The sequence below is a fragment of the Tamandua tetradactyla genome, chromosome 10 (genome assembly GCF_023851605.1).
Source record: "Tamandua tetradactyla isolate mTamTet1 chromosome 10, mTamTet1.pri, whole genome shotgun sequence".
Lineage (NCBI taxonomy): Eukaryota > Metazoa > Chordata > Mammalia > Pilosa > Myrmecophagidae > Tamandua > Tamandua tetradactyla.
Window position 1 is genome coordinate 44,576,909 of NC_135336.1, and position 18,903 is coordinate 44,595,811.

Sequence of the window (18,903 nt, forward strand, 5' to 3'; positions counted from 1 at the left end):
GAAATTTTCCTTAGCAGTTTTCCCCTCTGATTCATATATTCTAGACACATTCAAGTTCTTACATTAGTCTTTATTATTTTTTGGAAATTAAGCTAACTTGCTTTTTCTTCCTGAGAGCAAATATTTGAACTCAGCCAGCTTCTCCACACATTTGGAAGGACTTTTAACCTACTTTGCAATAAACTTAAAAGAGAAAATTTATTATGTTAAATTAAAATGAGAAGTAAATTTTAAAATGCATCTAAAGGTTTTACAAGTCAAAATGATTAAATGACTATATTTTATTTGGGCATGTCTCCAGTTTTGGGATTGTGACATGTACTATTGAAAAATTAAAAATTAAAACTATAATGAATTAGGTATTTCCTCTTACATTTTTTGGGGGGGAGGGCTTCAATTCGACTAAAAAGAAATTTGACCATTGAAATTCAGGTCCTACTTCTTATCATCACAGCAACTGACACAATTCCTTTTAGAGAATAAGCACTCCACAAAAATGCTGTATTGAGTTGTTGCATATCTCTAATTACATGAGGGAGATATGTAGCTTGAATGCACACTTTCTAATGTACTGAGTAAATACTTATATTAAACATATAAAAATTAAAATAATATTAATAGCAATATTTCAAATTTCAATAATAATTAAAACATCAACTTAAAAGGGATTAGACAAAGCTGAAGAATTGTGAACTGAAACATAATTCTATAGAAAATTACTCTGAAAAATAATAAACAGGGAAGATAGAGTGAATAGGCCTAAACTGTCTAATATTTTGAGGATCTAACAATAGAAAAGTTAATGAAAACTCCATATTAAACTAATTAATAGCAAATAATATCCCATATTTCACATAGCATACCCTCAGATTGAGGAAACTAGAAGAATCCCATATGAATAAAATATAAAATCCACAGCTAAACATGTCATGTTAAAACTGTAGCATACAAAATAAAGAAAGAGAGGTCTTAAGAGCAAGCAATCAAAAGAATGAGATTAGAAATAATAAGAATAAGATTAGAAAGAAATAACAATTAACGTACTTCTTTTTTATTTTATTATTTTATTATTTTTTATTGTGAGAACTAACATATATACAAAAAAGCAATAAATTTCAAAGCACACTGCAACAATTAGTTATAGAACAGATTTCAGTGTTTAGTATGGGTTTTCCACAATTTTAAATTTTTACTTCTAGCTGCTACAAGAAACTAGAGACTAAAAGAAATGTCAATATAATGATCCAACAATCATACACTTTTGTTAAACCCTGTCTTCTCTGTATAACACCAACTTCTGTGATCTTTCTCCCAATCAGTAAGGTTATTTGGGCTATGCCCATTCTAAATTTTTCATGTTGGAAGGGTCTGCTGATAATAGAGGATAGAGGGATGGAACTACTTGATGATCTGGAGAGGCTGGTCCCTCTGTGTTTCAGGACTTTTCTGGCCTAGGAACCCATCTAAAATAGATTTCTGGTGAGTAAGCATAGTGCATGGAGCCTTTTGGTTGAGGGCTGACAAACCATGATAGGTAGCAACATCTACCTGAAGCTTGTGTTAAAGTAGCCTCCAGTGTAGTCTGTTGACTCTATTTGAACTCTCTCAGGCACTGTTACCTTATTTCTTACACTTCTTTTCCCCCTAATTAACTTACTTCTTAATGGCAATTGAAAAATGCCAGAATGGAATGAAATAATATCTTCAGAGTGCTGTGAGAAAATATCTATTAATGAATAATTCCTTACAGTGTCATTTTTCTTTCTTCTCTCTATTTATATTTGTATGCTATATAGCTGGGTCACATTTCATTATTTTTCCATGTGAGTATCCCATTATTGCAGCACTATTTGTTGAATTTTTGTTTGGTTGGTTTTTTCTTTGTTTGCTTGTTTGCTTGTTTTTTGGGAAATGCATGGACCAGGAATCGAACCTGGGTCTCCCCCATAGCAGGCAAAAATTCTACCACTGAACTACCCTTGTATCCCCCACTTGCTTTATTTTTAATTAAACTAAGTTATCAGTATGGCTTTAGTTTGCTAAATACTGTCAGAATGCAATGTACTAGAAATGGAATAGCTTTTTAAAAAGGAATTTATTAAGTAACAAGTTTATAGTTTTAAGGCCATAAAATGTCCCAACTAAGGCACAGAAAGGTACCTTGACTCAAAGAAGTCTAATGTCCTTCACATGAAAAGGCAAGTAGCTGGTGAATGCGGGTCTTTGTTCCTGGTTCCATTCCCTTCAAATACTGATGCCAGTGGTTTCCTCTCTAAGCATCTTTGGGCCTTCACTTAGCTCCTCTCAAACTCAACCCTGGATTCTGGCTTGCTTAGTATCTCATGAGAAGGCACATGGTGACATCTGCTGGACTGTGCATCTCTAAATATCTATGTCTAGGCATCTATCAGTTCTGAAGTAACTATGTTTTCTCCAAAATAAAGGAGCCCAGTAAACTAATCAAGACCCACTTTGAATGGGCTGGGTCACATCTCCATCTAATCAAAAAGCCACACCCACAATTGGGCACTTCACATCTTCATGGGAGTAATCTAATCAAAAGGCACACCCACAGTTGAGTGCATCAGTCTTCATGGAAACAATCTAATCAAAGGTTCCACCTTAAACAATAGGTCTGGCCCCAAAAGTTTGGATTCGGATTGAAAGAAAATTGCTTTTGAGGGGTACATAACAGTTTCAAACTAGTACAAGCATTAATGCAGTAAAAATGTTCTATCTTTTCCTTTATGGTTTGTGTTTGTATGTATTATTTAAAAACAGTTCTTTCTTAACAAAAGGTCATGAAGACAGTCTCCCATATTTTCTTCTAATATTTTTTAAGTCATAAACTTAGCTACTGAGGATGGATTCCATTTGAAATATAAAAATAACTCCTACACATCGATGTAAGGAAGACAACTGAACAGAAAAGTGGGCAAAAACATAAACAGACAATTTTACACAGTAACTTCAAAATTAATGATAATAATTATGTTTAAACTGTTGATATAGATATTGATTTTTCCTTTTCTATTCAAATAATATAGATATTTGAATAGAATTCAATGTTTCCTTTTCTATTCAAATTGAAATAGATACTGATTTTTCCTTTTCTATTCAAATGGTACATTTGAATTGTTTTCTGTTCTCTATTTTCTTTCACACAGAAAGTGTCTATTATAATAAATAATATGAGATCATTCTAAGGTAATGTATAGTTAAATATTTAATTTCCATAGGGAAGTAAAGGAAAGATAGAGGAAGAGCTGTCAAAAGTTTCCAGGAAGAAAGAGTTTCATGAAGAAGTTTTCAAGAGCAGAAAAAAAGGGAACAAATGAATGAGGGAAGAAAGAATCAGAGGAACAAAAGGGAGGGAGACAAGGAGAAAGTGAGGGAAGAATGGGAGAGAGGGAGGCAGGGAGGGAGAAAAAAGAAAGAAGGAAGGGAGGGAAGAGGGGACGGAAGGAGAGCGGGAGAGAGGGAATTCTATACACAAAATTCTAGTATTTGCAATTGTTAAATGTGGAACCAATTAAGTAAACAAATACATAGCTAAGTTAACTTTTCTTTTTTACTGAACAAGACACTTATAAGCCTGTTTGGTTTGTCCCTTCAAGTCAGTCAAATATTAATTTCAGGTTTTCCTAGAAAGCATCACTATTATATAGTGTCATACTCTTCTTCCAGAAAAAAATAATTCTTACATGGCATGGCTACCTTATTTACTGCCCTTTGAGAGCCTTTGCAGGTAGCAAATATTTCACAAGCAGTTTGGTTTGTATACTCTAAACATCATTGAACAAAAACAAATCTATTCAAAAAATTGCACTAGAGGGATTGGAAAGCTGGTAAGGAGAGAATCATTCTCAGAGATGGAGAGGCCCATAGCTTTGCTTTCCTTCAGAATCCAGAAGGGAAGAAGCTTTAAAAAGAACATAAGGAAAGCATTCAGAAGAATGATCTGAGGCAGAGGTAGGCTGTGTGTAATATAGAACATTTGAGCACTGTGATTAAACTTTGGCCATATTGTGCTTTATTATAATTTTCTAGAAAATAAATTGCTTCTTATAGCTACCCATATATTGCAAAACAGATACATGAAATCAGCCTTTTACAGGTCAATTTTATTTTTTTATATAATGAGTTAAATGCTTAGCAAACAATTAGATTGCCACAAAATCAATGTAATTGGATTCTTCTTCTAGTCAAAATAACCAACAGTCAATTTTAGTGGCATATTTTTCACATAGCCTAAAAAAATGGACACAATTTACTTGGAGAATAATACTGCAGAACGCCAGTTGGAATGGGAGCAGCAAATGTGTCTAATAAAGCTTTCTTCCAGCTAGATGGGCAGTTAAGGAATACTGCTCTGCCACAAAGCTGTCACAGATGCAATACCTAAGCCCTGTCTCTGGCTCTCTCAAAACCTCTATCTGGAGAGGAGGAGAGGTGTTTTTTCCAATTGAAGCCTTATCTTAGTAAACTGTTTTTTGATGAGGACTGATGACCATCACTGAGTTGAGCTTTTTTAGTCCTAGTGAAGAAGTTAGATTGCTTAGCTACTTAGCCCTGAAAATAATTTCTTTCAATTCTATCAAAAAGATGCATTATTTAGTCTTGGAACTTGCTATGAATGTTGAAACGAGGGAAAGACTATGGATAATCCAGAAAAATCCCAATCAGATATGAAAAAAAAAAGCAGCACCAAAAAAAAACCTCATAATTTTTAGGACTGGCATTCATCAAGGTCGTTAAAGTTATTTCCAGGAAAGCAGTTCCATAGAGAGTCATAAACATTATCTGCTTGATCTGATAAACCCTACTTATTTGTCAATAAAATTTACAATGCTGCAATATCCACAACTGAGTGCAGAATTTTAACCATAGGAAAATATATATTGAATAACCATTTGAAAAAGCCATGCTTTTCTCCTCAATAAGAATAGCTTCTCACCCTTCTCTCCTTCCTGTCACTTTTTCATCTTTTGTTAAACTGATCTTGTAATCAAAGACACAGGCCTCATAGGGATGCATGTTAGGAGATTGAGGACAGATATAGTGATCACCATATATAATAAACACACTTCCAAATTTTAGCAATGGCAGTTTAAACAGTCACCCATCACCTTCAAATATTCACATACCCCGACACTCAATACTCACCTTTATTCAAAATCTTATTACTCCAAAATCTTGTTACTTTATCCAAAATCTTGATACTCACCAAAATCTTGTCTATGGATTGGGAGGTTACTTAAGAAAGAATTGGAAAAAAAGATATGCAGCATAAATTTTAGCTTACATTATGTTATCATCAAGTTTGGCTAGTATGTTATGTTAGCAGGAAAATCTACCATTGTTTAGAATTTAAAGTGAGAATTTACTCCTAAATATTTAAAGAAAATATATGCAAAAAAATTCAGCAAATGGTGCTGTGATAATGAATATTCACATAGAGAAAGAAAGAAATGTGACCTCCACCACACAGCATACATTTAAAAAGCATATGAAATTGTATAATTTGCTTCCAAAATACAAAATGTATTATTTGTATTGTATTTTCAATAATTTGGAAATACAAATTATTTACAAATAAAGACCATTGTAGTAATTCTAAAATAAGGTCTACATTCTGATTTTTTTTTCTATTACCCAGATATAGTGAGAATATTATATGTACCAATGAAGGAAAGATGCACTTATTTGGAGGAACTGAATTCATACCCTTTGCTCTCTATAGGCCCAATTTCTCTGATGTAAAAATTCCCTTCATATTCATGGCAATTTAAATAAAAGGAAAGGAAATGCCTGTGAAGGATTTTAATGGATCTTTAATAACATGAACTTAGTTCATTACTCTCTGCTCACCTTAAGGTAACTTTTTAGTTTTCCTAAAATGTTAGCATTTCCTTAGTGTAAGTGATGATAATAATAATACTCATAATTCTTTTCCAGACAGACACCTGATATGGTAGTTTGTAGCCCAGAAAAATTACCTTATTTATAAAGCCTAGTTTGTAGTACATATACTGAAAAACTTTTATGATACAGGAGAGACATTTTTTTCACATTAAAAAAATAAATTGTACTCAAAAGTTACAAGACTTTGGAAGTTCAGTGGCAAAATTCACTTCCAGATGTTTTACACTCCTGAACTGTATGCATGAGTTGATTGTGGTACAGTTGTCAAGGTGTATTTCTTGTGCATTTATATGTTTTTCCTTGTTTGCTCTCTGTCTTTCCCTATCTCTTTCTCTCTAACTCAATCAAATGAACAGACATATGCACACAAATTTACTATCAAAATAAATAATCCCATTGCTTAACAAGGAAAAAAGGTAAGTCAAAGTGTGGTTTTATGTGCTTGCCTGGGTCTCCCAGGTATTATTACTATGTGCTGACTGAAGAAGCATTTATTACACTCTTTGTAGTGTCTAAAATTTTAATTTTCCGCTATGAGGCATTTAAAGTCTGTCTGGGATAGTCGGAAATGTGTTTCTAATTGCTTTTTACATGCAAAAGAGATACAATAGATTATCAACAACAGAACTATTACTCATCCATCTAAGTGCAGCTCCTTTTCAGCATGCAATATTTATGTGTTTATATACTTCTGGCTAATGCTAACAATCGATGCCTATGTGATGAGCCAACCTGTATAATTGTCAAATGCCTGAAACTTACCAAGAAATTATGTTTATTTTTAAAATATTGTTCCAAATTGTATTTATAGTTAAAATAAGAGAAAAAGTAGAGATATCTTATTAAATTTCCTAATCAGATGGGGAAATTTATTTCAATGCATTTTTTTTTGTAGATAGTAGAAGCTCTTTCATTACCGTCTACCTATTTTCTTAAATCAACTGAAATAACAAAATAAGGAGAAGTTTTTTCCTATCACTGTATTTGAGAAATGCATCAAATATACTGTTTCCATGATGCTAGAATTAAAAAAAAAAATCCAATTACTTTAATAATTTAACTGTTAACTTTCAGACCTTAGAAGAGTTAAGTCCTCATCAATTTGCAAATATGGTCTATTCCATTGGTTTTGTGGTATTTATTAGGGATATGACTTGTAGTCTTGAACTGATATTCAATCTATTCTTACTTGTATTTATTTCTCTATTATCATTTTAGTAGTTAAATCATACTAATGCTATAATTCAACTAAGGGAACTATAGATTTTCCTTTTATTTATTCAGATATGACACAGGATATGGAACTGCAAGGTTACATTTTGCATTTGAAATTTTATCCCTTATTCTTTCCTTTTTGTTTAGACTAACATGTATATGTTGATTAACTAATATATTGTTTAGTATTTATTACCCTCTTTATTTGCATTTACTTGATACTCACACTTAATTTTTAGCCCTAAACATTTACTTGCAGGATTCCAATCAGAAAAATGCTGAATTGTGTATCCACTCATTCAATAATCTGTAAATACATGCTATGTGTATCATTCCATGCCAGTATCTGTATATGATAAAAAGAATTTAAGATCATTGATATAAAAAATTCACATTTCTTTAGGGAAATAAGAAACCCAAGGGAAGTCCAATACAAAAATGAAAGTGCTAAATAAGTGGTCAGTGAGGGAGGAAGGAGTGCAGTTTGAGTTTGGGACATTATTACTAGAAATTTTGGTCAGAAGAAAGCACCTGGGAGAAGGTGGGACCTAAATCGTGTCAAGAAGAGTAGCTAGGATTTAAATGGGCAAAGGAAAAGGGAAACTCAGGTGAGAGGAACTGTAAACAAAGGCTCAGAGTTGAAATGATTTGCTTGGCTTAATAGGGGGATCAAGAAAAAGAGCACAACCAAGAAGGGTTTCCATTGGAATTCTTGAAATAGCTGTTGATGTGTTTGTAAAGGCAATCAGTGAGCAGACTGTATAGACAGGTATTGAATTTCAGACTGCAGAGTCTATGTTCTCCTTATAAAAGAAATTAATTTTTAAATGATCCATAGGAGGTAACAAGCCAGAAGCAGAATTTTAAAAACATGTATTCAAACACAGTTGCCGGAAAAAAAGCGTCACACTTTCAGGAGACAAGTTTAGACCGTTGCCTCTAAAGCACTGTTCTTAACCAGCTCTGACGCAGGCCTGTGAGGGTCAAACCGGTGAAGGATTGGGACTTAGTGAACACTGAAGAATTCTCTTAACCTTTTCTTCTTCTTGGGTTGAACTAAAAACTAAAGAGTTCTTGCAGAGAAGAAAACTAGATGAAAACTTGTAATTTTCTGAAATCCCAAATCCCTATGATTTCTTTCAAAATTTAAGATTTTTCTGATATTCAGAAGCTATTACTGACCACACCTGGTTTATTGTTGTGTTTTGGACTTAGTGTTCAATGGTATTCTAAAGCTGGAAACAAAGCAAATAGGATAAGATCACCAAATTGGCCCTTTTTCTTATTCCCCTTACTACTCCTATATTTTCATCTTTCCTTCTCCTTATTGTCCCTCATGTCTGCCTCTATATCCCTCCTTTCTTGTCCATCCTGCCTCTTATCATTGATCCTTTAGTCTGCCTTCTCCTTTGTGTTGTTATTGAATGGCAGGAAATGTTACAACAGAGGTATGAGTAGGTACAAGAAGAAAATGAATCCCTTAATTCTAGAAATGTTGATCCACTTGTGAGACATAAAGTTTCCTGAGGGTTAACAGAGTCCATTAGAATAATCAGAAAGAAAAGGTGATAATTTCAAAAGCTAAAAATCATATTCACTTGAAGAAAAGTTCCCTCTCTCTTCCTTGCCTGCTCTTCATGTGTAGGCTATTCCTAGCCTGGTATAGAAGCATTGAGGCAGCCTAGACATGCATGATGGAGTCTTCAGATATCAGTCGATGGGATGGCACCATCAGTGGAATTCCCTCAACAGAATCTTGCCAAGTAGGGCAGGCATGAGAACAGTTTTTGTGACAGAGATACTTTGGGTGTCTTTTCTTCACCACTCACCAACTATGATGATATGGGGAAGCAGAAGGCAGCAGAGTATAACCAAGAAATAAGGATTTAAAGGATGATTATGATTACTGAATCATTATACAGATATTCCTTTTTATTTTCTGCATATTAAACAGAGGGGAATACCTGAGATTTTTTATTTGTAATCCAGCTGCCTTGATCTCTGATAATGATTGTATAATCTTTATTTTATGCCCTTGTGACTGTAAAAACCTATGACTGACCTTCCCTTGTACCCATTTATTCAGATTTTTGACTTCAGAGTCTTGCGATCACTAAAGACAGCCCATAGTGTTTATTAATGTAGGGTCTTGAATCAGTCTTGCTTTGTGCCCAGCAATTAATTTTTTTTCTTTGAAGCCTCAGTATCTCAGGAATTGGTCATTTAAGCTCATCAGGCAAAATAATCCACCTTTGATAACAAGAGTTTGAGCAAGGGAGTCACCCTATTTCTTATATTTCTTACCCAACACCCAGTGACTCTGAGCTGCCAGTGAGTTTGGTATAACTTGTCCCCATTACCTTTAACTTACACCTGATCCAGAATTGTATGTGATTTCTAAATGATAACCATCTGATAGCAAAATCTTAAAAATAATAATGTAACATGTTACATATGGTTACTATATATGACTATTTATACATATATTTTAATTTTTTTTAGTGATAACACAGTGGATGATCATTTATTCTGGAAGTGTATGCTGACAAATTTTCTTTCCTAAATTCATTCGATAACATTATTTCACAGGCCATTGTTTGCATAGACTATAAAAAATATACTCACCTTGGTAAGGGAGTCTAGTCCTGCTCTGGAGAGACTCCGAAAATTCATCTTTCCATGTAAAATACAGAATATTTACCATGATTTTAAAAAATGAAATCCTTTAGCAGAAAGTTGGATCCATTGACTGAGCAAAATTTTTGGAGTTTTTCTGCAAGAGGATCTCCTCTAGTATTTGTACATCTGTTCAGTATTGTGGCCAGGTACATAACCTTTCTGATGGATGACGGAATTTAATTAAGCCTAGCACATGTTATATTTATAACATTTTAGAAGTAGACTTTAGTACAATTCTGATGATATTTCTTAAAAAATATTTGCAATTTCCATTTAGTGGGCTATTTCAACTTTAAAATGACTTTCACTCTCTAATTAAAGTATGAGGACATTATCACAGAACGCTCTTATTGTTCAAATGAAATATAAAGCATTTGAGGGGAAATAAAAATGTCCCAAGCTCTCAGAGGCAATTGGGTCCATTAGTTGCAGTTCTCCTTTAAGAAGGAGAGGAAAATCTGATTAAATGGCCATTTGCACTATTTTATTTGGCTGGTGCTTGGCATTTTAGCATAGTTGACATTCATAAAAGGAGTCCTTTTCTTAAGAGTATCTTTAAAATGTTCAAAACAGACAATTTGTCATCTTGACCTCTCCTCTTACTCTTTATGTTATACAGAGATTCAAAGTAAGGTGACTGCTATGTAAGCCTGAGTAATTTTTATAAGCATAGATTTCTATCACGTGAAGCAACTGACTTGCCTACCTAAAGGTAGAGTGTCTTCAGTACTGGAAAAATCATTCATTGGTAAACTTTGGAGGAGGGTATTTCAAAACTACGTTAAGGCCCTTCAAATGTTATAGATCAAGAGACTTACTTTGATAGAGGTGACCTATAAATTTTGTAAGTGCTGTGAAATTTGTAGTACCTAGAATAAAATGCAGTTATTTTAATTTATTTTGTATATTGAAAGTTAGTTATGGTGCCGATGTTTAAATGCTTTCTAGATTATTTTTAGGGCATGCCCAGAATTGACACTTCTTTCTAGTATCACAACATAATATCATAATCTAGTATGAACAATGGGTCTCTAAATAAATCAATGTACTTGTATTACTTTGAACAATGAATTGTCAAATATTTAATTAACACTGTTTGGCCAATAAAACTCCCCCTCAGTTGGGAGGGGAGAAAAATCATGAACTATGTTTATACATTTATTTATAAAGTAGTCATGATTAAAGAAAAATATTAAAAGTTTCTGACTAAGATTTCATTTTAGTGTGAAAATTCAAAGAACGATATTTTTTACTACACCACAATAATCTTTTTCTGTAACTTAAAATGTAATTGTAAAAGCCTAAAAAAAGGACTATAGTAAATGCTTCCCCTAATGAGTAAACAGGATTTCCTGAAACAACTGTCCATATCATTGAAACCACATTTTCAGTTTTCATTATTAATATCCCTGACTTGCCTGGACACTAGGCAAAGAGAGTATGACTTTTCATAAAAAGTCTTTATGAAGGACATACTCAAAGTTCTCCACAATAAGGATCCTTAAAAAAGAAGCAAAGGAATATAGAGCCAAAACAGAACCATGATGTTCTGAGTAGAGAATATCCATTTTATTAATCCTTCATGTGTGCACCTGCTAACTTTGTGATCTGTTTGTTCATTCCATTTAGCATTGCATGTGTCCAGTAAATCTTTGTCTATTGATTGATGGGAGCCATTGGACACATTACCCTAAAGATGCTTCCCCAGGACATGTTGTGTACATTACATTTTTTATGAGAATATTAAGGAGAATTAAAATATCAGTTATTGAGATGGTTAATACTTCCTCCTGGCCTGGAAACTACAGAATCTCCTTGAAAAGATTTAGTCAATTTTCTAGATAATAGCAAAAAGAACAATAATGTATTACTCAGGTAGTAAGAAATACATGAGAATAATAAGAGCATAATAAAATTGTAAAATATTAAAATAATAATAATATACCTATAGCAGTTATCATCTATTGAGAAATGGCTTGTGACAGACACTATGCAAAGTTCTTCCAAATATGCACAACTACCATTTAGAGAAAGTATAATTTTTCCATTTTAAAATAATGAAACTGATGGCCAGATATAGGGTACTATGTCACAGATTACAATAAGTCAAGGTATGGAGCCAGAATTCACACAAGTTCAGGCTGATCCAAATTAAAAAAAAAAAAAAAAAAACAGCATCTTTTTTTTCAGTCCATGCTCTTAACCACTATCCATTACATCTTGCCCAATATCTGACACATTTAATTTCTTTTTGCTGTTTTTATAAATTGCTTTTTTAACTAGTGATAGTACATAGTCATTCTGTTACAAAGTTTCCTATAATATAGAGTTCCCTATGTTTATTTTTTTAATTAAAATTTTGAATTCTGTAGAATTTTCTCATTTATTTGTTTGAGATCCCCAGTATCCATTCATCCTAATAATATTTGATCTCCTTTCGGAGAGCTACAACTGAATTTCCCACATTGCCATTTACTGATGACAGGTGTCTTCCCTCCAGATCGTGCTGATAATACAACACTTATTTCCTCGTAAGTTATCCCAGATAGCATCTTAATATCATTCCCATTGCTAGAGACATGACAGGACCTGTAGAGAGCCGCTTTCCGGGTTTGGCCTAGTGGACACGCTGCAGCCTGCTCTAGAGTTCCCCCCGCCCATCGAGTGAGCCAAGATGGCGCTCACATCCTGCTTCCGCAAATGACGCACACGCCCACCAACCCTATCTTCCAATCACCTCTGTATACGTGGCACTAACCTATTGGGTTTGGGCACAGTATATAAGAGGTTACCCGGACGGGGTGGGTGGAGACGACCCGCAGGGAGCCGTACCTGACGGCCGCATAGAGGTTGTTCCCCCGCGGGGCATCTTGTCCCGCGTGGAACCTGTAACAGAGAATGCAAGCTTAACTCCAGTAAAGGTCTGTGCTTACAACTGCTACGTGTCTTGGATCTGTGTTTCTCACCAGCGCGGATTTGTCTGCGTCTCTCTGTCTCTCCTCATTGTCTCACCCGCCGGCCGGGGGCTTGACGCTGAGCGAGAAGTCGCGGACAAGGACCCTAACTAAAAAAGGTGCAAGAAATCAGTGAGAATCTTAGCTACTCCTGTAAGAGCATGGCAAATGTATACCTAGAATCTAAATTGGAGCTTGAAACTATTTTTAGTACAGTCACACTATTAGAAATAGTAATGTAGAATCACCTTTTCCAAACCAGAAATCTTGTGATTTTTATCTCACTTCAAGATATGAGGATACATAGAATTTGGGGATTGACCTAACAACCATAGAGCATTTAGCCTGTGTAAATTGATAAAAATGACAAAAGCCAATTTTTTAAAAGTCCAGGGCCATTTAGCATATTTCTCCCTTGTATATTACCCAATTATCCATTTCTAAATCTACAAATTCATGCAGTATAGCCTTTCACAGATGCTCCTGATGAGAAATGCTGCATTTTAGAAAAGGTTTACTGATAAAGAACATTTTCATACTGATAACTTCATAAATCATATTCCACAGATATAATCCAGAAAAAATCAACCTTTATGGATTTATAGTATGGAAGCAGTTCTATTTCCATTAAAATTGTATTGCTATTGGTTATTGAGAATTAAAGTGAAAAAGATACATACTGCTATTTAATTTCTACAGTTTCTATATTTTCCAAATGTTTAGAAGATAAGATACATTATAAGTATCTAGTAGTGACAGTATTCAAAGGGTAAACATGAGTATTTTTGGATCCTGATGACTCAAAAGTTTTGTTTCATCAAAGATTGATACAGCTTAAAGTTTCAAAGGGCGAGAACATGTAGAAAGAGTTCTCTTTCCCTCCAGAAATTCAAGTGTATTGAAAGATTGTAAAACAAAACAAAAACAAAGAAGCAAGCATCTGTGAACATTATCTATTAAAGTAAATAACATTCTCAGGCAAGGATTTACTTTTTTTCTGACTGAATAAAAAAAATCATAATTGAAACAAAGAGGGAGAATTTTTTAAATGAATCTGGTTACACCAGAGATGTGTCAACAATACTGCATGTGTGTATAGATATTCACAAATTAAAGTAAATTGGAATCCTTTTTATCTTATGGATTCATGTATCAGAGTGTGGTGAAGACAAAGGAAAAACATGCTTTTCAAATTCAATACTAAATTGAAAAAGCACTCTAGAAATGCCACACTTGTAGTAATAAAATTAGACACCTCTTAATAAAGCTGTTTCACATTTCAACAGGATAGCAAAAGGTGCATTTCAATTAAAGAATTAATTAAATTATTCTACTTTACATAAAATTAGAAAGATAACTTTGGTAAGAAATACAATGGATGTAATAGAAATAGTACAGATCAATATACTGTAATAGTAAAACACACAGGTCCTGGACTTACAAGGATTGAAAGTTTAGTTTTAAAATTTAGTAGCTATCATCTATTATTTAGCAAGTTACTTAATTTTACAAATCTCAATTTTATCAAGGTAGGATCATGCTGAAAATCAATGAAGAAAATGCATGTTAATTTTTTTGTATCAGAGTAGAACATGCTGTTCTCAATGTGTGGGCTATGATTTTCTTGTTTAAGTCCATCAATCTGATCACATCATTCTTTGAGGTTCTCTGGAGTCATGCTGTGTGTGTCCCCTAAGAGAAGAAGGACATTTTCTAATTTGGACTTTCCTTTTCTTCAAATTTCTTTAAATATAACTGTGTTGGTCTTTTTTTCAATATGTAAGCGATGCACATCCTTGCAATTAAAATAATTTGGAGAAATATTAAGTAAATTTAAATATCTTTCCCCCAAGTTCCAATTATACCATCTTAAAATAACAAGTGTTAACAGTATGGTGTTTATCCATGCATAATATTTTTCACAGTGCACAAACCCGTAATGCATATGTAAAACTTTTTTACCAAAAATATGTTCTGCAACTTTCTTTCCCTACTTAAAAAAGTGTATACCACGAGCTTTATTGCAAGCCAATACATGGGGCTTTATTTTCTAATTCTGTTTGCATACTATCGTTGGACCATAAGGTGCTTGTCCCTTTATCTGTTAAAAACATGTTCAGATTTATTTCTAAAATTCTGCTCTTTAAGGGCAATATTCTCATTTTGTGTGTCTTTATTTGCATCTGTAAATATTCATATGTTTTGGTATACAACACTTAATGGATTTTCTCATACATCCTGTATGTTATTCTCTTCAATTAAAGATGTGGAAGTAATCACTTTTTTCTCCAACAAACATGCCACAATTTACCCACGCAAAGCACTGATCTTAAAATAATCAGCCACATCTCCACAGAGATAATCTAATCAGAAGTTTCCACCGTATGGTGCTGAATCAGGATTAAAAGAAACGACTACCCAAGTAAGATTGAATCAGGACTAAAACAAGGCTTTTCTGGGATACCTAATACTTTCAAACCAGCAAACCAGCCTATAATTTCTAATTACATTTTATTACAATATCACTCTGGCTTCTCATAATCAGATGAGAATATCTTTTCTTTTAAATAAAAATTCTCATCTTAATGCTACTGGACACAGAATCAAGCCATATCTATTTTTTCAAGTTTTTAGTATAATTGGGATCAAATACCAATAAATTCGGGTCTGGATTTTATGATCTCATTTTGCAGTATGGAATAAACCCTGAACTCTCTGTATTTACATTTAGAATTACTACTTTGCATTCATCCTAAGTCCATTATTCTTTTGCTTCTAATTGAGTTGCCTTAACTTTGGTAAATTACCCTAGTGACCAGATTTCATTAGCATGTGTGTAAATTCTTGGCAACATTTCTTGGCAGTTTAGCTATATTAGCAATTATTTCTAATTTTAATTTTTGTTCTACTGATCAGAGAACAAGTCTCTATCTTCTGCTAATGGATTTGAGGTTGGAACTCTTATAAACTGTTTCCAGTTTTGAGTTCCTTGAGGACAGAGACTCTCTTAATCATATACATATTTTTCTAATGTTCTTAACATTATATTATGCATAGTAGGCAATTAATAGCCTTCAAATTCTTAAATTTAAACATAATTGATGGAAAAGTAAAGAGTGTTATTTGGTGTAATATATATCTACAACTCTGTATATTTAAATGTCAAACAGTTGGGTGGTTAGGGGTGGTACAGTGGACTAATAGCTGAATATTAATATTATTGAGCCTCAGTATCTCAAATTCCACCCCTCTAAAGTGGGGAATGATAAAAATAGTAGAAAGTACTCTATAAAAGTGTTGTGACGATTAAGCTAAACCAAATAAATAAATCATTAGATATTCCCCAATACATAATATGCACCCAATAAAGTTGAAGGTACTTGTAAAGCATAATGGCTCTAGAAACTTTCCTAGGGAAGAAGAGAACAAAGGAATGTTTTAAAATTCTTACCACATATATGGTGATAAATACTTTTCTTAGATAACTACTTTTCTCATGAAAAGCACATCATACAAATAATCAAGTCCACCTTTAATAAATAAAAATTGAGGCTCAAGGGAGGTATAGTTATTTACTCAGAAGTGTTTAACATACGCAGAATTCAAGCTGAGCTGTGTCTGAGAACAGAGACCTTTCCCTTTCCTTTGACCTGGAGTTTAAATGCTATGATACTTGAGAACACGAAGGCCAGGATTATGAGGGAAATAGGCTGGGATATGTAGGTCAGTAGCTTGTGGTGACTAAGTCATGTTGGATTGTCTGATAGTTCATTATGAGACCACGCTCATCTGGAGGTAAGTGAAGAACTTACACTTTCAAACACTGGTTAAATATAAAAAGCATGCATTTATAGGCACATGGTAAGCACAGAACACATATTAACAATTGCTACTATTATCTGATACAGAAGTTATTTAGTTATGTTTATACTTTGACCATAACTGTAAGGTGATTACAAACTGACAAGATCAGGAGATCCATAAAATTCCTCTCTACTTTCCTTTACTTCCCATCGTTCTTCATGATAAAGACAAACCCTGCTGCTGAGTCACTGATGGCAGAAAAGCACTGTTGAAACATAACGGTTTTTGAAAATGCTAAATGAAACACTCAAACCTTTTTGGTTGAGGAAAATAGATGGGATATGCCCAGCACCTAATGCAGTCTCTAGCCTAGTGTAAACCAAAGATTTCAGCTATTTATGAAAATTACTTGCAGCAATTTTAATTTTAAAGCTTTTAAAATGCAGGGACCCCCTAATGAGAATACTTTTCTACTTCAAAGTTTTCAATGCTGTCATTTCATTTAATGTGGCTCCTAAGTTTTCATATTTCCTTTTCATGTTCCTAATATATTAATGCCTTATTGTGGATTAAAGACTAAAAGACAAAAATTCATTTTTATATTATTCTTGCACCTTTAGTTAGCATCTTTCTTATATGGCTCTTCAGTAACACAAAGACACAATGGCTAAAGGAAAGGCTAAATTATACATGTTAAGCTTGATTTTCATTTTCTTTGCTAGTTATTCTCTTTTATTTTTTTTCAAATGAATCTTATATCTATTTATCTGGTTAAATTCCTTCATACAGACAGAACAAAGAGAGCATAGCCTTAAAGTGAATATTTAAGAAGTTCTAGATGAGAAACACTCTTGTTAAAAATACTGTTTGAGCCCCCTGAGATTCCTCTCCCACACACAGATTCTCATGTATTCTAACTCCTAGAGACAAATAACACCAGACCTCTAGTTCCTGGTCACTTTTCCACATGGAGATCACATTACTCCAGCCCAAATTGGATCTCTTACTTGATACTGATTATATGGGGAGAAGGAAAGCCCATAGAGTCCATTAAGATCACTTTATACTCTAATTAATATTCATGTATGCATTTAAAAACACTTATATTGAGCACCTGTGGGCATTGTATAGAATGATTAGGGCTTTAGGCAGAATCTTAAAGGAATAAAACATTATGTCTTCAGAAAGAGATTATAAACTGGCTATAGAATTTCATATTTCTGTTATTTAATGACCCTGTGTCTGTTTTATGTGCATATGTTTTACACGAATTTAAAAAGTATAATGGAAAGGGGACCATGGCAGCATACTTCTTATCCATTTAGATAAGTATGAATATTCTGGAAAAAAATTAGCCAAGGATCAAATATTTAATTTATAGGTATCAATTCTAAAGGAATAATGGTCTCAGAAATGCAGGAAAAGATGTGTCTTTACAGGGACATTGCATTTCATGCACAGAAAATTAATTTCACACATTTTCTAGGCACTGGGGATAAAGCAAATCCCCACATCACCTCATGCAGGTGACATACTCATAGAGGTTAAATAAAATTTACACCTAATAAATAAATGAATAAATAAGAAATTTTCAATTCCATGATGCAAATAAAACTGAGCAATGTGTGAGAGAGAATAAAGTGACACATTTTATTGGATGATAAGCTTATACCTTGGTGGAGATATGATATTTAAGCTTAGAAATGAATTAAAAAGTAGGAGCCAGCAATGGGAAAAGGCATGGACAAACCAAACATAGCTAACAAAAGTAGAGGTTATAAGACTTGGCATGTTAAAGTAACAGAAGGAAAATAAAGGAAAGTATTGCGGGAGACCATAAATTTTAGGGAAGACTATAAATTCTAGGAGATGAAGTCATAGAGGAATGCAAAGTCTGACTAATTTGGGGTGCAAACGGTCAGGGTAATTAATTGGATTTTATGGTAAATGCTTTGTGATTCAAATGGAAGGGATTAAATACATAAGAAGGGGAAAAACTAGAATTTGTGTTTTACAACAATAACTTTGGTGAAAAACTGTAAGTAGTCAAGTGTGCAATCTAGGAGAAGAGTGAGGAGGCCTTGTAGTGAGTGACCAAGTTGTTAATAGGAAAGATTGAGAGGATTAGACACACAAGGAACATCATGAGATCGACCTGAAGGGCTTTCTCAACTGCCTGGGGAGATTATTTTAAGAGACGAATCAGTACCTGGTGTGCTGAGGTGTGCATAATCAAAGGAGAAGTACAACTGGATTTTCAGTTCCAAGAGTTTAGTTTGGGGTATGTTAACTCTGAGATGCATGTTACAATATTCATTGGAGATGT